The 15,791-nt window shown below is 37.4% G+C and overlaps 1 protein-coding gene and 1 non-coding gene across 5 annotated transcripts in view; one reads left to right on the top strand and one right to left on the bottom strand.

Moving 5' to 3' along the window:
- Positions 1 to 15,791, bottom strand: part of LOC131509616 (uncharacterized) — a 127,493-nt gene that overhangs the window by 34,188 nt on the left and 77,514 nt on the right. The window lies entirely within an intron of this gene.
- On the top strand, positions 14,691 to 14,764 carry TRNAA-UGC (transfer RNA alanine (anticodon UGC)). The gene has a single exon. It is a non-coding gene; the product is annotated as a tRNA-Ala (tRNA).

Genomic DNA, 15,791 nt, shown 5'->3' with positions numbered 1-15,791 from the left:
GAGGGGCAGTGTGTGGCACACACAGAAAAACACAATGAGGCAAAATGTGGGGCAGCTGGGAATCAGTCTTAGGAGGCTGAGATTGACTGTGGGTGCTGTTGGAGAAAGGTGTGATGAGCTGGGGTGCTGGAGCTAGTGTTGGGGAGGTGATTTTAGGGAAATCCAATAAGGTCCTGGAAGCTTTGGTGGAGTGAAGGCTTATTTTAGTCTTTTCCCTGGGAAGGAAATGCCTATATTGTGACAGGGCAGGATGGCTGGTCTCCCATGGGATTTCCCCCCACCTTGGGTCTTCAGTCCTCAAGCTGGCATTCTAGACAGCTCTGGGCTTTGGTGCAAGGATGGTGAGCAGAGGCCATGGTATGAAATCTTGCCTATAGGAATGTCTCATTGGAATAGCAAGTGGAGGCCTGGCCTTCGGGTGGCCTGAAGGGGTGCAGGATGGTGCTTGGAAAGGTCTGACAAATGCTGCTCGGTTAAAAAGGTTATTACTTTCCTTCTCTTTTCTGCTACAGAGAAAATCATTCTTGTTACTCCTTCTAAGAAGGAAATTCTGCAGAGCCTGGAACTAGACCACAAGCACATTTTCACCCTCAAAGGCATTCACTTTTGTGCCAGCTGCTGTCTTGGGCCTTGCTTTTTTCATTCTTTATGACAGTATAAAACCAAAGAGTTTGCCTTTTGACTTTTTCAGTCTGGGCTCTGAGTTGTTGTTGTTCTGTTGCTTTTTCCCATTGGCTAGATGTTTCCGGTTGGTGAGTAAATTATTTATTTGTCAAATCAGTTACCTAGTAAAGAAGCACTTGCTTCCTAGGACTGATGACTCTAGTGTGCCAAATAGTACCCAGGGGTTCCAGGTCCTGCCAAAACAAAGAATGGTTTAGGAGGTAGGGGAATTTGGCAAGTCCTATCAGCCCTACCTCCAAAATATATCTCCAGTGTGTCCCATTATTGCAGCTCTGTGCAGCCACCATTACTCTTGGACAGACCTACTTTGTCTGGATCACTGTAATAGCATCTCAGCTAGCCTCCCAGTTCTACCCTCCATCCCGTCTTCAAGCCATTCTCCACTCAGAAGCCATAGGCATTGGATTAGTTTGCTGCTGCTGCTGTAGCAAATTTAGCAGCTTAACACATGATATGTTTATTTTCTAATGGTTCTGGAAGTCAGAAATCTGAAATCATCTTCACTGGGCTAACATTAGGGTGTTGGCAGGGCTGTGTCCCTTCTAGAAGCTCTAGAGGAGAATCCTTTTCTTACCTTTTCCAGCTTTAGAGGCTGCTTGCATTCTTAGGCTCATGGCCCTGCCTCACTTAAACCTCTGCTTCCTTTGTCATTGAGTCTGACTTTCCCATCTCCCAGTGATGGCGAGCCTTGTGATGACACTGGGCCCACCCAGAAAATCCAGGATAATCTCCCCATCTCAAGACCCTTGACTTAATCACACCACAGTGTTCCTTTTGCCAAGTAAAGTAATATAGTCACAGGTTCCAGGGATTCAGATGTGGGCATCTTTGGGTTGGGAGCACGGTGTGGGGAACGGGATACATTCTTCTGCTTACCCAGGCATCATACCATCCACCTGGTAAAGATCCATGACTTCCCATTGAGTGTAAAATAAAATCCACACTCCCAACACCTGACTTACAAGACCCTGCCCACCTCTCAAGCCATTTCTTAGCCAGCCTTTCCCTGGCTCTCTGCTCCTGTCACATGGCTTATGCCTGCTCTTCTTAAAACCCCAGACCCTCTCCTTTTGTGGATCCTAGTGGTTGTTATTCTCTGACTGGACACATAGCTGTTTGTTCTCTGACTTTGAGTCTTTGGCCAAATGTCACATTCTCTGAAGGCAAGAATATAGCAGAAGTGTTTCCAATTATGGAATCCACTTTATTGTAAGGAAGGAATATAACATTAATTGTGTGACTAGAACCTTTTATAGCTTAATCCTCAAGTGCCCCATTTGTCAAGCATTCTGGGTCCAACTTGACAGAAGAAATGACTGAGGCTTAAGTAAATTACCTAATTTACAAGGCTAGTGAGTATTAGAGTGGAATCTGAATACAGCCTGTCTGACACCAAATCCAGTACAATTACTATTGTACATACCTGTATATTACAGATAGTGTAACCAACAGGAGAAAGCCTGGGCTGTGAACTTATACTTAAATTCTGACAACACCACTTAGTAATCGTGTGACTCTAAGTAAGTGCCTAGTCTTGGTGAAATTCAGTTTCCACATCTCATATCTTTGTTAGGAAGAGTAAATGAAATGAGATATCCCAAGTATGTAGCACAATGCCTGGTAGTAAAGTAAATGCTAGCAAATAATAGGTGTAAAATATTATTAATAGAAACCTGCTACTCAAGAAGAGGCATTTTTTGCTTTTTTGCTTCCCTCTACTTTAAAAGAAACTTGAGTGAAAAAATAAATAATCTAATTTAAAAATGGGCAAAAGACATGAACAGACATTTCTCCAAAGAAGACATTCAGATGGCTAACAGACACACGGAAAGATGCTCAACATCAGTCATCCTCAGGGAAATGCAAATCAAAACTACAGTGAGATATCTATCACCTCAGACCTGTCAGAATGGCTAAAACCAACAACACAAAAACAACAAGTGTTGGCAAGGAGGTGGAAAAAAAAAGGAATTCTCCTGCACTGTTGGTGGGAATGCAAACTGGTGCAGCCACTGTGGGAAACAGTATGAAGGTTTCTCAAAAAATTAAAAATAGAATTGCCATATGATCCAGTAATTCTACTACTGGGCATTTACCCAAAGAATATAAAAACACTAATTCAAAAATATATATGCACCCCTATGTTTATTGCAGCACTATTTAAATAGCCAAATTATGGAAGCAGCCCAAATGTCCATCCATAGATGAATGGATAAAGAAGGGTGGTATATAATATATATACATATATGCAAACATATAACACACATACATACATACACATATTTACTGGAATATTACTCAGCCATAAAAAATAAAATCTTGCCATTTGCAACAACATGGAAGGATCTAGAATGTACGATGCTAAGGGAAATAAGCAGTCAGAGAAAATTACCATGTGATTTCACTCGTATGTGGAATTAAAAAAAATGAACAAAGAAAAAAGAGACAAATAAATAGACTTTTAAATATAAAGAACACACTAATCGTTACCAGAGGGGAAGTGGGTGAAATAGGTGAAGGAGATTAAGAGTACACTTATTATGCTATGAAACTATAGAACACTTACGAAGGAAATTGAAGAGGATGCAAAGAAATGGAAAAACATTCCATACTCATGGACTGGAAGAACAAATATTGTTAAAATGTCTATACTACCCAAAGCAATCTACACATTCAATGCAACCCCCATCAAAATAACACCAGTATTTTTCACACAGCTACAACAAACAATTCTAAAATTTGTATGGAACCAGAAAAGACCTTGAACAGCCAAAGTAATGTTGAGAAAGCAAAACAAAGCTGGAGACATCACAATTCTGGACTTCAAACTGTATTATAAAACTGTAGTCATCAAGACAGTATAGTACTGGCACAAAAACAGAGGCATAAATCAATGGAGCAGAATAGAGGACCCAGAAATGGACCCATAACTATATGGTCAACTTGTCTTCAACAAAGCAGGAAAGAATATCCAATGGAAAAAAAACAGTTTCTTCAACAAATGGTGTTGGGAAAACTGGACAGCAACATACAGAAGAATGAAACTGGACCACTTTCTTACACTGTACACAAAAATAAATTCAAAATGGATGAAAGACATGAATGTGAAACAAGAAACTATCAAAAAATCCTAGAGAAGAACACAGGCAGCAATCTCTTTGACCTTGGCCATAGCACCTTCTTACTAGACATGTTGCTGGAGGCAAGGGAAACAAAGGCAAAAATGAACTCTTGGGACTTCATCAAGATATAAAACTTTGCAGAGCAAAGGAAACAATCAACAAACTAAAAGGCAGCCTACAGAATTGGAGGAAATATTTGCAACTGACATATCAGATAAAGGGCTAGTTGCCAAAATCTATACAGAACTTATCAAACTAAACACCCAAAAAATAAATAATCCAGTTAAGAAGTGGGCAGAAGACATGAGTAGACATTTTTCCAAAGAAGACACCCAGATGGCTAACAGAAATACGAAAAGATGCATAACATCACTTATCCTCAGGGAAATACAAATCATAACCACACTGAGATACCACCTCAGACCTATCAGAATGGCTAAAATTAACAACTAAGGAAACAACAGATGTTGGCGAAGATGTGGAGAAAGGGGAACCCTCTTACACTCTCGTTGGGAATGCAAACTGGTGCAGCCACTGTGGAAAACAGTGTGAAGTTTCCTCAGGAAGTTAAAGATAGAGCTACCCTAAGACCCAGCAATTATACTACTAGGTATTTATCTAAAAGATATGAAAATACTGACTCAAAGGAGCACATGCACCCCAATGTCTATAGCAGCATTTTCAGAGCCAGATTATGGAAGGAGCCCAAAAGTCCATTGACTGATGAATGGGTAAAGAAGATGTGGTATGTGTGTGTGTGTGTGTGTATATATATATATATATATGTATATATATATATATATATATATATATATATATACACACACACACATATATATATACATATATATGAATATATAATGGAATATTACCCTACCATCAAAAAATGAAATCCTGCCATTTGTAATGATGTGGATGGAACTAGAGTATATTATGCTGAGCAAAATAAGATAGAGAAAAACAAATACCATATGATTTCACTCATGTGGAATTTAAGAAACAAAACAGATGAACATAGGGGAAGGGAAGGAAAAATAAAATAAGATAAAAACAGAGAGGGAAGCAAACTGTAAGAGACTTAACTCTAGAGAACAAATTGAAGGTTGCTGGAAGGGAGGTGGGTGGGGGATGGGTTAAATGGGTGGTGGGCATTAAAAAGGGCACTTGTTGTGATGAGCTCTGGGTATTGTATGTAAGTGATGAAACACTAAATTCTACTCCTGAAACCAGTACTACACTATATGTTAAGTAACTTGAATTTAAATAAAATCTTAGAGGGGTGCCTGGGTGGCTTAGTGATTTAAGTGGTTAAACATTCTAGTTTGGCTCAGGTCATGATCTCACAGTTTGTGGGTTTGATCCCCATGTCTGGCTCTGTGCTAACAGCTCAGAGCCTGGAGCCTGCTTTAGATTCTGTGTCTCCTTTTCTCTCTGCCCCTCTCTTGCTGGTACTCTGTCTCTCTCTGTCTCTTAAAAATAAATAAAATGTTAAAAAAATAAAATGAAATCTTAGAAGAAAAAAATAGAGTACACTCATTATGATGAACACTGACTAATGTATAGAATTGTTGAATCACTGTATTGTACACCTGAAACTAATATACCACTGTATGTTAATCATAATGGAATTAAAATTTTAAAAATAAAAGAAGCTTGAGTGAGAAAACTTGAAAGAAATGCCCCTGGTTAATAGTGTCCCATATTTTTTTCTTAAATGTTTTTAAATGTTTTATTTATTCTTGAGAGAGAGACAGAACATGAATGAGGGAGGGGCACAGTGAAAGAGGGAGACACAGAATCCGAAGCAGACTCCAGGCTCTGAGCTGTCAGCACAGAGCCCGACACGGGGTTTGAACTCACGAGCTGTGAGATCATGACCTGAACCGAAGTCGGACGCTCAACAGACTGAGCCACCCAGGCACCCCTAGTGTCCCATATTTTTATCATTACTCCTTCCTGTCACAAATGTTCTCAAGCTGAAACTCACTGAAGCGGGTTCCCCCATCAGTAATGAACATTTTGTAAGTCACTCAAAATCTACAGGAAAGAGTCAATTTATCAGTGCTGAAATTATGTTCTTTTGGGACACAAGAAGCTGAGGATTGAGAAATCTTCCAAGTGGGTGAGAGAAGATGTCTTGAGACCCAGCAACTCTTGTTTCCTCATGAGATTGTCTCCCTAGTGATTTCCAGAAAGCTACATTTTTCCTATCCCACCAGGAGGGTAAATAAAGCATTTATCCTAAACTCCCCTGCTAACAATTTCCTTTCTAGCTAATGCTTTATGCTGCCATGCTTAAAAGACAGATCTGTAAAAAAAAAAAAAAATGTTCCTCTGAATATGTCATATCCTTGCTTAAAGCCTCCAATGAGCCCTCATAACTTATAGAATAAAGCCCAAACACCATTCATTGTTTAATAAGGCTCTCTATCATCTCATTCTGATCTACTTTTCAGCGTTCTATTTCTTGGCACTCTTCCCCATTCCATCACTACTTCCTCAACACACCCTCCGCTTCATAAACAAGGTGCTGTTAGTTGCTCTTCATTCTCACACTGGGAATTAACTGCAAGAATGTAGACATGTTTATGTTCACAAGAGCACCATGAATGAAATTTATCCCCACATCTTCTACAGATCAGAAGAGGGTTCCTAATGTGGTCTAAGATCTCACCAGACCAAGATTTGGATTCACGAAATCCGTGGGTAGTAAATACCTTTATAGGCAGTTAAGATGGTATAGAAAATGCCAGCAAAAACAAAAAGCTTTAAAACTTGTACAAAGTGTCAATTCATTGGGGCACCTAGGTGGCTCAGTTGGTTGTGTCCAACTTCAGCTCAGGTCATGATCTTGCCGTTCAAGACTTCAAGCCCCATGTCAGGCTCTGTGCTGACAGCTCAGAGCCCGGAGCCTGCTTCTGATTTGTGTCTCCCTCTCTCTCTGCCCCTCCCCTGCTCATGTTCTGTCTCTTTCTCTCTCAAAAATAAACATTAAAAAAGTTAAAAATAAAATAAAGTGTCGACTTATTGATTGATAACCAAATAGCTAGTCTGTCCTCACGGAAAAGTTTCAACAAGAGTCAGAAATTATATCTCTGCTTTCTTGTGTAGAAGGTGTCCTAAGAGATAATGCTTAAGTTTCAGATATTCATGACTCTTTTCTTTCATTTCAATTTAACTAACATTTGTTGAACACCTACGATGTGTAGGCACTTTCTTAAAGACACAGACACAGAAGTATGGAGGTGGAATAAGTTAATTATAATCTGCAGATACTGACACGGTCTTATGAAGGAGGCCATATTTTGGCATCTATAGATGTTGGAGGGTAAGAGAGCCAAGGAACGATGTGAGAAATGGCACAGGAATTGCAGCGAAAGAGTATTCTGGGGTAGCAGCAACTAGAAGAGGCTAGATGGAGCAGAGTTAAGCACTAAGGAAAGCTACATGGGTTAAGTCTGGAAGTTGGACTCATGTTACGGAGACTCTAAATGCCAGGCTGAGGAGTTTGACTTTGTTTATGAATAGTAAAGAATGACTGGAACTTTGAACAGAGAAGTGACACAATCTCCAATTACTCGTAACAAAATATAGAGAAGAGTTAGCTGCATGTTTCAGATGCAAGGAGTGATTTACTTTAGGGGTTTCTGAAAGAACACATTTCCTAATTTCTCTCTGATCAAGTATGAGTTCAAAAGAGTGTGTTCCTGAACAAAATACAAGAAAAAAAGAATTATGCTATCTGAAAGTCTACATTTACTTTTTTATGTTCCACAGAATTTACAAGAATGTCAACGGAATATTTATGCATGGTTAAGATGAACAATATTTAGATGCAAAGTTTATAAGAACCTGAACAAAGGAAAAAATGTTTTAAAAACTGCCACTGGGTTATGGATGAAAAGGGCCATTGTAGTAAATTTATCAGTCAATTTCAAAATAAGAGCCTACAATTACATTTAGGAAAGTCGTATTTCATGGAAATGCAGGAGCACTCTGACCTTTGAATCTACACTGAGTTCTAGCTAAACCAATTATGAGCTGCATGAATGTGGGGAATATGTTTTCCCTCCTAAGCCTCAGTTTTCTCATCTGTAAATGTGACTAATAATGTCAACTATATAAGTGAGTTATTGAAATTAAAACTTTGTTAAGAGCTTAACAGAGTCCTATTTGCTCATAAGAAACCCTTAATAAATATTTGCCATTTTTACTTTAATACCTGCTTTCCATTTTTTAGTAAAACTTGACAATGAAAAAACAATCATCTTTCGTATTTCACTTCCCTATTTTTCTGTTAATTTGGGTTTTATAAGGAACAGAACAGTTGGTTCTCATTATTCACGAATTCCATATTTGTGAATGTGCATACTTACTAAAATTTACTTGTAACCCCCAAATTAATACTCATAGTACTTTCATGGTCATTCACGGTCATGTGTAAAGTTGCAAAATATTGAGTTGTCTTGTGTGCCCAGCTGAGGCTGAACAAAGTAATGCTCTCTGTCTTCTCGTTTCAGCTCTTATTTTGTAAACAAGTGTCCTTTTCCTGGTATATTTAGGCCATGTATTTTGTGTTTTTACATTTTTTTCATTTTTGTTTTTGTTACTTTGTGTGTGGGTAATTTTGTTCTCGTTGAATTGTTGGCAAGAGTTCCTAAGTGCAAGAAGGCTATGACGTGCCTCATGGAGAGCTTGTCAGAGCTTGTCATCTGCATTAGATAAGCTTCATTCAAGCCTAAGTTACAGTGCTGTAAGACTGCAAATTCAATGTTAACAAATTAACAGTAGATATTAAAGTATATTTAAACAGAAACACACATAAAACAAGGTAGTATATTGATAGGTTCAAGAAAAGTGTTGTGACCAGAGGCATGTGGGAACCTAACCTTGTTTCCCTTAGGAAGAATGGTTCAGTATTCACTAATTCAATGTTTGCAGTTGTCACAGAACATAACTCCTGAGAATAATGAGAGTTGACTGTATTTTTGAAATTCATCCTTTTAACAATGAGTACAGTAATCAATAAACGCAAGAATACATACCTTTGCAAATATAAAAATATTATTTAAAATTTCTGGCAACTTGCTATTTCTTGGCCATTTTATATGGCACAATTATACTAATTTCATTAGCTTATGCTTTTATAGCTCTTTGTTATAGTCTCCTAATTTTATACTATCAATTTCATGAAAAATCAATTAAAACAATATATAAAGGCTAGTGTTTTCATTACTTTACTGCTTGGATGTTTGTTTCAGGCTATTTATGTCTTAGTAACCTTCAATTAAATTTCTGTTTGTATTTAACTTCAATGGTTGAGCTTTTTGAGTAACAATCACAAAATCCTGATAATAGTGGTATTAATAGAAACCAAATACATCTTTTAATAGTGAGAATGTCATTCTTAGTGAACCAGCAGGAAAGGCTGTGTCTAGATTCTTCTTGTGAAAACTCAGACACAGAAGCCCAAGGGCTATGTGCTCATAGATCAGCAGGAGAGTCTGGCTCCAATACCACGTTGTAATATAGATTTCTTTCGTCTCAGGCAGTTTAATATTTTAGAAAAGATCCATAAAGATTGTTTTCAGGAATTTGTTTTTGTTTCAACAATGTTCCTTAAAAGAAATTCATTATTTTAATTTATCTATAGTTATTTTCTAGGCTTTAAATTCTTTAATTTGTCTAAGAACAAAGTTCTTTAAGTTCTTTAGTTTGTTCTTAGACAAATTAAAGAATTGTGGACACTATGCTCTATACAATAGCCCAATGTGTTCATAAAGAAAATTGAAAATGTTAATTAATAAACTTTGCCATTTAAACAAATTGGCCTTTGGCAGTCAATTAAAAAATTTGAAAAGCACATTATCCAAATTGATTAAGACCTTGCTATCCATGGTATGTACACCTCGGTGACTGAGATGCAAGAAGAAAATAATAGAATTTCTATTTTTAGAACTTTATCTACAAATATAATTTTAATTGAGCTTTATTAATATTTAATATATAGCTTGTCCCTGCTATATATTGTCATGTAGCCTGTAGTTCAGGCAGTTACTAGCTAGGAACATGCACCCACGTTTCCACCTCCCAAGGGCAGCGTGTGCATTCCATACTGGGAGGCATTAGCTGCATACCCACGGCTGTGTGTTCACTCTCAGCATATTGCAATGTTAAATTAGGATGTGGGTAAGGGAATTAAGAAATTGGATTACATTATATTTAAAAACACTTTATAATAATTTATAATGATATGGGGCAGTGATCTTGAAAATTTTGCACAATACAGAGGTTTCCTGGTTATGTTACAGGAAGATAACATGCCAAATTTAAGATTCATCATATATTGTATTCTTTACTAAACAAACAAACAGACAAACCAACCAACCAAAAAAAAAAAAAAAAACCCTCACTTGCAGCTTTGTTGACCTTTTGTGATGACAAGTAGCTATCAGTAGTGTGTTACCTAGCAGATATTTGAAAAAATAAGCAGACTTGATTTGCCCCTTCAAGGTAAAGGTCACATTTTAATAATGGATGAGAAAGGAGCTGCTTTTGAAAGAAACTCATGTTATGAAGAAAGTATTTGGGGGATATTTCTCTCATTAATGTTTTAGTTGCCATACAGAGTGGGTTTCATCTATAAAAACTCATATTTCTACATTTTAGGGACTTAGAATTTAAAAATCTTCCAAGTAAGATGTTCTAAATCCATTTGTTAAAAATAGATAGTTTGCATGGATGAGTGACTGACATCAGGGAAGAAGGAAATTTACTAGCCAAATGTAAATAAAAAACCTTTGCACAATTGGTGAATGGGATTGAAAATGAGTACCATGATTTAAGAAGTGTAGCCAATAAGGCATTTCTTCTGTTTGGATCCCTATCTTTGTAAAGTGTGTATATTAGTTATGACAGCCACTAAAACTATGTATGAAAATAAACTGAATTCTTAGCTAGGCCTTTGAATTCGGGTCTCACAAAGTGCCAAGATTTTTTTTTTTAATAAGGTATATTAAATAAGTTCGTCCCAACAATACTTTTAAGATGAGAGAGAACATACGGGTTCTTTAGAATCTTTTTTTTTTTAATTAAAAAAATTTTCTTTAATGTTTATTTTTCAGAGAGACAGCACGAGTGGGGGAAGGGTAGAGAGAGAAGGAGACACAGAATCTGAAGCAGGCCCCAGGCTCTGAGCTGTCAGCATAGAGCTCCACGTGGGGCTCAAACTCACAAACTGTTAGATCATGACCTGAGCTGAAGTCAGACGCTGAAACCTAATAAGCCACCCAGGTGACCTAGAATCTTCAATAAGTAAAAAGTTCTAATGTTTATTTTTCATTTCATCCTTTTAAATTTATATTTTTATGTGTGTAAGTTTAATAATATCAGTATATATTATCAGGGCAGCATATCAATATAATTTATAAGTTAAGTCCCATATACTGAGAATATGTGCTTAAATTTTTCTGAAAGGCTTATGTAATGAACAAGTTCAGGTATTCACTAGTCTGGACTAGCCATGCTAAGAGTAGAGAATGAAAAGGAGTTGGGGAGATTGGATGTACTTCTCAGTTTTCTTTAAAAAAAAAATTTCCCCAAAAGGAGGGTTTAAGGAAAAGCTACTATCATTTGTAATTTAAAAAGAAAAGGCAATTTAACACCAGAAAATTAGGAAGGACATAATCGCAGAGGAAAGGATAAACCCTTAAACTGAAAATAATTTACGTATGAACAACTCAGCACATTGTCCTGTGGCCTCTTTGAATACCACTATGGAGCAATACTGGCCTGTTCATCTTAATTCCCACGACCTTCTTTTTTTTCAAATGTCATATCCTTGCACTTTTGGGTTTTTTTTTTTTTTTAGTAATTTCTTTTTTTAAAATTATTTTGGGAGCAGAGAGAGAGGGAGAAACAGAACTTGAAGTGGGCTCCAGGCTCCACGCTGTCAACACAGAGCCTGACGAGGGGCTCCAACCCACTAACGACGAGACCATGAGATCATGACCTGAGCCAAAGTCAGATGCTGAACCGACTGAGCCACCCAGGCACCCCTAGTAATTCCTTTCTTAGTACTCTATGGAGGTTGACCTCTCCTGTGACAGTTGCCCTCCTCCTTCTTGTCTCCACAGACATTGCAGTCAGAAAAAGCACTCCCGGTCCTAGAGAAACAGTGGCTTCACAGTAGCCAGAGAGTGAACATTTTTGCATTTTCAAGGTAGGTTTTGCTTTCTGGATGCTTATGGCCCACTAACCCCTTCACAGTTTTGGTCTCACACAAATATGCATTTGACTCCCCTTCCCTTAGTATATATCTGTCCCCACCCATTAATTCCTTCAAATTATGAAAGTCATTTGAATTCTAAGCCTACCTTTTGTGACACTAGAAATCTTTGCATCCACAGCTCCAATCTCAAAGATCAAACTTCACATTCCTATTTTCTTGATTATTGCTGAAAGTGTCAAGTTACAGATTTTCAGAAACAACCCCTGAAACCTCATTATTTACTTGCAATATGGGAGAGAATATCAATGAAAATGTCTTGTACAATTTGCCAGCTAATTATTTTTTGTCATTAGTCATTGAATGTATATGTTAAAAGAAAAAAAGACCTAACAACACAAAAGCACAGTGGAATCCCCACAAAGTTCTATAGTATGCATATTCTCTTCTTTCCCATTGCCATTGCCATCTCTTGGTTATAGAAAATGAGGTAAATTGGAAGGCACTTTCATGAAAACAAAATCTGCTGGTAAACATTATTCTAATTTCATCACAATGTCAACAAAGAAAATATTCCTTGTGCTTTCATTTTCAGTGTGTGGCCTAAGCCTGTGCCCTTTCAAAAGTTATGTAACAGAGGTTATCAATTTATGCACATGTGCCAAGATTCGCAGTGCGCAAGAATTCAGTGGGAGCAGTCAGGGTCAGTCCTAGATGAAATTTAAGTTTGGTGCACATCTTGTCCCCTAAAAATACCTTTTATCCATTGTTCAGTCAATAATATCCTTCCTGCCTTTTCTCCCCACGTTACTGGATAGTCAACAGTCCTGTCAAGGTGCCTACTGCAGCATTAATTTCCCAGCAGGAAATTCCTCTCTCACCTCCTGCTCCCACTTACAAGGAAGTGAATTAATACAGACTGGCGTTCACCTTTAAACGTTGTTGGCTTCCGGTATGCAGCAAGGACAAACTGACTAGATCCAGGAATAGTATGGTATTTATCTCACATAGAAAGAATTCTCCAGGAAAAAAAAAAAAGGACAAAATGGAGATGGAGATTATGCTTGGTTACAGAAGCATTGGCATTCTGAGTGTATACGAAAGAAAGTTCATAAAATACAAGAAGTTTTAATAGAGGTGAGGGTAGGAAGGAAGAGGTGAAACTAGCAATAAAGTGGCAAATGAGGGGATATTTTTCCCTCCCTGGTCTACAGGTGATGGACAAAAACAAAGCTGCCTTTAGGAGGGACAGATGGAATATTTTCTCTCAAGCATAGAGAGCTAGACCTTGAAGATGGTGATGAAATTGTGTCAGGACATGACCTCAAATGATGATCCAGATCTCTACAAGGCTTCTTGATATTTGGCAGTCTGGAGAAGCTTGGGTATCTTTTTTAAGACTAACATTTTAAAATGTGTTCACCAAAATCACATAGGATTACAAAGGAAATCAATTATACTGAAATACCATTATCAAAATATTAAAGACAAATTTGAGATACGGTAGCATTTGCCTCTTTAGTCACACATTAGACAATAGGATGTAATGGGCCTAACTGCTGTCTTACTTTTAAAATAGTGATGAATACAAACTATATATTAATATATGGACAATAACTGTAATATGACATATCTATAATTTCTGTTACTAAAAAGCTGACAGAACAGCTAATTTTATAGTGATTTGTTTCCTATTTTATAATGGAGGAAAATCTTAAGTTTCAGTTAGAGGTGACTGAATATAAAGATGTAATTTTTCCCCCATCCAGGTCCAAGGAGCTTTTAATATTGTACTCTCAGGGGTCTTTGGACTCCAGGTTAAGGACTTCCTTATCTATGGGCTGGAGAAGTTGGTCACTGCACTGTAAAGTGGGTGTCTATAGTGGGATAGAGTATATAAGAGTGGTGGAAAGCAAGGTAGGATAGCAAGAAAAAGTTTGGAATAACAGATACATAACTAAGATATTTCTGAGGTCGATTTTCTCTCCTTGATTCTCTCCTGATTGGTGCCATCACCCAAATTTAGCCCCTTATCTCTTGCCTGAATTAATGCAAGGCTTTCTAATTCACCCTACAAACCAACCTCCCAGCACTGCCCCACAATCTAAAGAATAACTTAATTTATCTTTCATTTATGCTTTGGGGGGTCAAAACTACTCAGTGATTCTTCATTGCCACCCACACAAGGTACAGCTCTCTATTGTGAATTTAAGGTTTGTTAGTATTTGGCTTTGGTCTATCTTTACAATCTGTCTCTATTAGTCTTCCCTATATACCTCACTATGCAATCAAATTGGTCCACTTAGAGTTCCTTGGTTGGGTCCAACTACATTCTTATCCAGCCTTTCCCCAGGCTATTACTTCCATCTGGAATTTATTCCCCCATTATGTGTGCAGAAATACGACCCAAGGTACAAGTTTAAGTTCAGTTACCACCCATTATGAGAGTAGGAGCTTGGTACTATTCAACTTGGTTTTTAGACTAATGATCAGCTGTGTCCCTTGCACACAAAAGATGGTCAATAAGCATTTTAAACTAATGAACAAGACGATTATACATGGGATCTAGAGGAAGTCCCAAGATGATAAATTTCTAAATTTTAAAAAGGATTCAAGGTAGTTGCTTCAGCAGCAGGTTTGAAAGAGTAGGAGAGGGAAACCTGGCTGGCTCAGTTGGTAGAGCATGTGACTTGCAATCTCGGGGTCATGGGTTCAAGCCCCACCTAGGGCATAGAGTTTACTTGAAAAGAGTGGGAGAGAGAATTCTAATATTTGAATAGAAGAATAAGCAGCTAATCAGCAATGAATTGGAGGTCTTTTCTCGCTTTGTTCAGGTTAAACTGTTTTCATTTTATTTGGCTATATTACTTTATCTTGTTGTTTCTATTATTATCACCTCCCCACCTAATGAAAAGGAGAAGAGGGTGGTGATATTATGAGACAAGGCCCTGCATATTGTCTGAAAACTATGGTACAGTGAATATCAGCATTGGGGTAGGAGGTCTAGAGAATATCCTTTATACTGAGGCTGTTTTTTTTTTTTTAAGGTTCCTTTTTACATAGTTTTGACTCAGACTTTCCATTTCTTAAATGTTGCCTCCCTTTAACCTGTATGAGATTCTGGTTAGAAATTATGCTAACCAACTCCAGCTTCCCAGTTCCCATAGCACCCATTACAGAACAAGGCAATCTCATGGCTGCTGATGATATGAGATCTGATGAATTCTCTGTTCCCTATAAATTATTCAAAGGCAATTTCAACTTACCAGAAATGAATTTCCCTTTCTATGAAAAAGGTAAGTTTTGGTCATTTTCACCTTAAAATAACCTAATGATACTCAAGACTGAATAGACAGATACAGAATATTTCTCAAGGAATTTGTCCTATGAAGGCTAAACGGACCTAAATTTATATCTCTTTACCAGATTCAAATGCAACTTGATATCTGTTAGATGAAAGAGCTGGGTGGGAATTAATATTAAACTGACCTTGAGTTCTCTCAATTTCTGATGAAAAGTTTCAAGTTGCAAATGTTCCCTCTGTGCTTTCAGAACACATTTTTCATAGCTAGAGCAGGTATTCCATTTGCAAGCCTTTTATTTTAAAATGTCTTGGGCAGGAAAAAAATTTTTCTTGGGTAGGATTTTATGCAACTAATTCAATATTATAATTCCTTGCAATATACAAACACATCTGACCACCACACAAAATGGCACACAACAAGAGATTTGGGGACCGTAGCCTTGTTTGCCTCATC

The sequence above is a fragment of the Neofelis nebulosa genome, chromosome 1, assembly GCF_028018385.1.
Source record: "Neofelis nebulosa isolate mNeoNeb1 chromosome 1, mNeoNeb1.pri, whole genome shotgun sequence".
NCBI lineage: Eukaryota > Metazoa > Chordata > Mammalia > Carnivora > Felidae > Neofelis > Neofelis nebulosa.
This window is presented reverse-complemented; position numbering and strand designations above follow the sequence as displayed.